The sequence below is a fragment of the Mustela lutreola genome, chromosome 4 (genome assembly GCF_030435805.1).
Source record: "Mustela lutreola isolate mMusLut2 chromosome 4, mMusLut2.pri, whole genome shotgun sequence".
Lineage (NCBI taxonomy): Eukaryota > Metazoa > Chordata > Mammalia > Carnivora > Mustelidae > Mustela > Mustela lutreola.
The window spans coordinates 27,209,827-27,215,716 of record NC_081293.1 but is presented as its reverse complement, the minus strand read 5'-3'; the positions used below and the strand labels follow the sequence as shown (position 1 = coordinate 27,215,716).

Here is a 5,890-nt window from a genome sequence, read left to right as displayed (position 1 = left end):
GAGAGAAAGAGAGGGAGGGAGGTGGGGGAGGGGCAGAGGGAGAGGGAGATAAAGAGACTCGCCTCAAAGCAGAGGCCCTCTCAGGGCTCAATCCCAGGACCCTGAGATCATGACCTGAGCTAAAATCAAGAGTCAGATGTTTGATTAAGCCACCCAGGTGCCCCCAGAAGGCAACTCTTGAATGTTCTCCCTTAGGCACGGGTGACAAATTAGATTCAGACATTTGCATTCTGTCCATTTCTGCATTGCTAAGTATTTATAGGTCTGTTTGCTTGCTTGCTTTTAGTTTTTGCTCATTTCTCTCTGAAGGATCCTTTGGCAGCATTCCATCCTGGTCTCAGACGAAAGAGAGGAAAGAAGACTGCACTCACTGTGGTTGGGCCACGAAGGGGCATCAGGTGTTACGGTGGTCAGAGCTCCCAGTTCTGGGGCCTGGAGAGGCCGACCCAGGAGAGGGACCTTGGGGCAGTGTCAGAGGACACTTATTTGGGTCTCTGCTCATACCTAGGCTTGGCTCCGGGACGGAGGCAGTTACCCTTCAAATTCCAGAGCATAGGGGTGCCTAGCTGGCTCAGTCCGGAGAGCATGCAGCTCTTAATCTCAGGGTTGTATGTTCAAGCCCCACATTGGGCGTGGAGACTACTTAAAAAAAAAAACCCAAGCAACTAAATAAACAAAATCCAGAGCATAACCCAAAGCATTCTTCACCAAGTGCTTTAGCCAAGAGAACCGGTCTTTAAAAACTCCCTATAGAACTTAGGGGTCTGGTCTCTTCCCTGCTCACTGTACTCCTCAAAGACAAATAAGACAGGGCCCGTGCCTTACAGATGATCACAGTCCAGTGTGGGAGACAGGCATGAAAACGAAAACACAGAAGACACAGTGAGAGCCAACACAGTAGACGGTAACTACTGGGCGCAGCAGGGACAAAAAGAGAGTGGTCAGTCAGAGAGTATTTCCTAGAGGGTCGGGTGCTTCAGCTAATGGGTAAATGTGGGCAGAATGGGAGGGGAAGAGAAGAGCATTTGGCAGGGGAGTGGCATGGGCAAAAGCCTTGAGGTGTCCAACAGCTTGGCACACTTGGGAGAGTGATGCACAGAGGGTGGGGTCCTTTGAGGGAGACACGTAGTCAAGGGCTGTGCAACGTTGACTTCTCTCCTGAAGGGCTTTAGCAGTGGAGTGATTGACATTTCCAAAAAATAGCTCTGAGGATGAAGAAGAAAGTGGGGAAAGGGTACGGCCAAAAAAAGCTGGAGGTGGGAGAAGGGTGAGGAGGCTCTCAGGACTGTGCATGGCCCCCCGTGTGGGGATCCCAAGGAACGAGGCTGGAAGGCGCCTTCGGGCACTGACAGGATTTTGTACGTGACTGGACTGCGTATGGGGATGAGGGAGAGGATCCCTGGCTGCTGGTTCCTGCCTGGGTGAATGGTTGGAAGTGACAGAGAAGGGGAATAGAAGAGATGGACTAGGATGGGTCCAAAGTACAAAATACTGAGTTCTGATGGGGACTTGTACTTGGGAGGGTTTGTCTAGGGCACATCTCAGTGCAGATATGCAGGAGGCTGAGAGAACGTTAGGAATTTTATCATCACACATTTGGAAATTAAGGTGTCTGGAAATTCAGGGAGCTGAAAATAGCTTGTGGAGTTCCAGAAAGAAGTGTTGTCAGGGTACATGGATTGGAGAGTCACCAGCTCCTGGATGGTAATTAAGGCCATGGGAAGGAGGATGGTTACATGGGAAGGATGAGTGAGGAGAGAAAGGAGTAAGAGCAGAGACTTAGGGAGTGACAGCCCTCAGAGGGGTGTTTTTTAACCTTGGCATTTGGATTAGCCAGGGAATTTGAGAAACACCTGTGTCTAGACCCCATCCCAAACAAATATTCTGAATCTCCGGGTATAAGCTCTAAGAGTTTCTTAGACTGAGAACCAGTGACTCAGAGGGAGGGCAGAGGAACAGGGCTACCAAAGAAGACCGAGAAGGAATGTTCAGGAAGATAGGAAGAGTTTCAAGGACGTAGAGTTCCAAAGCATCAAACTATGCAGAATAGTAACAGTTACCCCCTGCCCAGAACTCACACTATGTCGGGGGCTCTACCTGAACTCCCTAAATCCTCCTAGAGGCCCTGTGATGCACGTCCTTTTAGTATAATCCGTATTTTATTTATTTGACAAGAGAGAGACACAGCGAGAGAGGGAACACAAGCAGGGGGAGTGGGAGAGGGAGAAGCAGGCCTCCCACTGAGCAGGGAGCCTGAAGCAGAGCTTGATCCAAGGACCCTGGGATCGTGACCAGAGCCTAAGACAGGCGCCCAATGACTGAGCCACCCAGGCACCGCTATAATCGGTATTTTAATGATAAGGAAATGGAGGCACAGGGTAGGGCTTGAACTCACAACCCTGAGATTAAGAGCTTCATGTTCTCCTGACTGAGTCAGCTAGGCACCGTTCTGCTCTGGATTTTGAAGGGTAATTTCCTTCCTCCTGGAGCCAAGTCATGCTACTCATAAGCAGAACCTGGATTAGAGCTCAGACAGGCCACCGCCGTGTCTGTGCTCCTGAATGCTGTGCCAGGTCACCTCTCCTGCAGTGGCCGGGTGAGGTGGTTTCAGCACAGAGCGGCTTGAAATAATCTTCCAAGGGGTTGGCTCTCCTCCTCTTCTCCTTTCTTTTCTTTCCATCTCTTTCCCTCTTTCCTCTCAGCCTAGGTCACTCAGGGCTACTCCTCACCCCCTTGGCCTTCTCCTGGCTGACGGGGCCAGGTGGGGCTGCTTCTCCTCCTTCCTGCTTGCCAAGACAACACAGTCAACCCCATGTCCGGTGGCCCCAATGGTGGGCCCCGGAGCCGATAGTCTCTGCACTCACCAGGCTGAGCTGAGGAACTTTCTAAACCTCCACAGTCTGGCAGGGGTGGGTGAAAGCAGAAGAAATAGAGCTGCCGATCCTCCCGGATAGTAAGTCTTCTGGGAGGTAGATGCAGAGATAGACCTTGAGCAGGGAGGAGACTGGAATCCACATTCACGCAGAGGGGATGCAAGCCTAATTAGATGCCCGAGATGTCCCCTACCTGTGAGCATAACCAGGAGTCTTCAAAAACGTCCTGTAAGGGTCACCACCAGAACTGGGTGGCAGTCTCTGGGGGCCTGGTGGGGTTTAGAAGCTCTGCAGGTGATTCTGAAGCATTGCCCAGGTTGAGAACCACAACCTCAAGAAAAGGACTCTGAATAAGTACAAAAAGGCTCTGCTTCTAACCTTGGTTTTGTTACTTCCCACTGGGTGGTCTTGGGAAACCCTCTGGACCTCTTGGCACCTCAGTATTCTTTTATCTGTAAAATAGGGTAGTAATTTCGACCCTGCCTACTTTATACATGAGGTCATGATGCTTGGGTCGACTGTGAGATGGGATGTATTTTGTTAATCACATAGGATGCTGTATAAAAGTGACATGAAATTAACAAATGCAGACTCAAAATATAAATAAGTATATGTGTTCATTTGGAACAGGTAGGCGCATTTGAGTAAACACACACACACACACACACAACACACACACACACACACACACACACACATACACACACCCCACCAGACAGCTGCGGGTTGGGTTCTGAAAGCAGAGCTCTGGTTTTCTAGACATGGCCTATGTTATGTTTTTAGCCTTCAGAATGTGCCATTAAAATATGGAGAGAGAAGCTGGTGTGTGTGTGTGTGTGTGTGTGTGTGTGTGCATGTGTGTGTTTAAATGATTGCTAAAGTGCAGCATCATTTGAGTCTGCCTGTCAGCCTATCAGAAACGTCATCTATAACCTTCACTGTTTGCAGTTTAATCTCCCCTGCCTCCCCACGGGCCCTGTTCTGACATTTTAAACCCCATAAATGACAGTAGTGCTCTAAGCCATTTTGAAAAAAGCCAAGCATTTGGAAAAAACACACATAGAGACATACCCCTAAATTCCCCTTCCCCTGAACACATGCTCACTCACGCTCATAAGTGGAATCACACACATGCTCACATCCCCACATTGGCTGATTTGGGAGAAGTCACAGATACAGCCAGTGGAAGTGCGCGTGCGTGACCACAGGATGCCGGCGGACGAAGACATGGCTGTGTGCCTCCAGCTCGTGTACCTGTTCCCATGGGCACACCGCAGACCTACCTTTCTGCCACCATCCTCAAGTCCTATCCATTCTTCTACTCCCGTGGCCTTGAAAGACAGTAGAGGAATCCAGGGTCCTTGAAAGGCTGGTTCAGAGAGAACGGGGTGATGTGGAAGGCTGAGGGGCCCCAAATCTTGGAGTCTAGTGTCAGGCAAAAACGTATCTGAGTAGGCTCAAGGTCTCTACTCTTGGGAAGCCCAGGGGCGGAAGGGGATTGCCGACGCTATCAGCAACCAGACATCTTACCACATTGGGGGACTAGAATGAAGAAAGAAAACCCAGAGCTACTTACTAAAAGGATGGACATGAGTGTAGAAGATGCTGGGCGTGAGTTCCATAGAGGCAGGTCCCTATCAGCTCCTGGGTGGATCCCTCAGGCCTGGCACTGGGTCTGTAACATACCAGGGGCTCATAAATGCTTGTTGAATGAATGAAAGGATGTGTAAGGGGCACCTGGGTGGCTCAGTTGGTTCAGCAACCGACTCTTGGTTTCGGTTCAGGTCATGATCTCAGGGTAGTTAAAGACAATTTCTTAGAAAAGAGGACTTCCTTTCCAGGACTGAGAGAGAGAGCTGTCCATATAACATCTGATAGCCGTTTGTTCCATGGGACGTGGCTGACTTTTCTCGATTTGGACTATGACTTTGCAGCAAGAGCTCCCCTCTCAAAGAAAAGACAGATTTCCCCATGAAGTGGGAAATGGGAGGAGTGGTGAAGTTGGATTATCTTTGTGCCGTCCTGGGGCATCTTCGTGAGCTGGTGGACTTTTCTCCTTATGTGCAAAGCCTATGTACCAGCAGAGGATAGGGACCCTGGGCAGCCGTGCTTGATGCTGAGGGGCTCTGTGGATTCTTTGTGGCAGGGCTGGTTCCTGTGGCTCTCCCTCCCTCCACCTCAGGTCGTCATGTACTCTGAGGAACTGGTTTCCATGGCAACCAATTAGTGTCAGAAAGTGAGGCCTGTGATGTCAGAACAGGAGTAGGGTGAGAAAGTTCCATCCCCCACACCACTGGCTCCTCGCTCAGTGCCTGCCGCTTTGCAGGGAAAGCTCTAGGAAAAATGCAGGCCATTGCACTCCTGAGAAGCACACATTCTGGGTCAGGGCCCAGGAGAGGGGATGGAGTAGAAGATCTGATTCACCCGCCAGTGTCCCTTCCTGCCATGTGACTCCCAAGATGCTGAAAGGCTGGAGGCCCAGTAGTGAGACAGTGTGGGCATACTTAAAAGGGTAACAGTAATTGGAGACCATTGCCTGTGCTCATCCCTATTTCCTAGGAGAGGGATCCTAGGCTTGCTTTATTTGGGATGGAGTTGTAAACAAGGTCCAGAAGGAAGGAAGTCTTGGCTCAAAGTAGAGGAGACCCTGTACTCAGGCCTCATTTGAGATCTGTTGTCACCACCACTCCCACACACCAAGGATGGATGGTTTGGTTTTTGGGAGGAAAGTGCATGCTTTAAATAAAGGCTAGGATCCCCAGCTAGGAGTATATCCAGAGCATGTAGGAGAGATATCCAGTGGGCACTTAGCTCCTGATTCTTGGGGCACAGAATGAGATATGGGTAATAGAACCCTGGCAGTTTGAACCCCTAGATCCTTGGGACAATGGCTGGGCTTCCTGAGAGACAGTCTGGACAATCTGGGAAGGTTATTCCAATCAGAAGACAAAAAGCAGAGTGCAAAGAACCTTGTCCTTAGGAGAAAAAAGAAAGCTGGGTGTTCATTCACTGGACTT

General features: G+C 50.1%; 1 long non-coding RNA gene across 1 annotated transcript; it reads right to left on the bottom strand.

The window, feature by feature from the left end:
- Window positions 1-2,180: 2,180 nt before the first annotated feature.
- On the bottom strand, window positions 2,181-5,041 carry LOC131830282 (uncharacterized). Its single transcript, XR_009353097.1, has 4 exons — window positions 4,952-5,041; window positions 4,450-4,548; window positions 4,157-4,242; window positions 2,181-3,325 (listed from the first exon to the last, which is right to left on the bottom strand). It is a non-coding gene; the product is annotated as an uncharacterized LOC131830282 (long non-coding RNA).
- Between the last annotated feature and the right edge of the window lie 849 nt (window positions 5,042-5,890).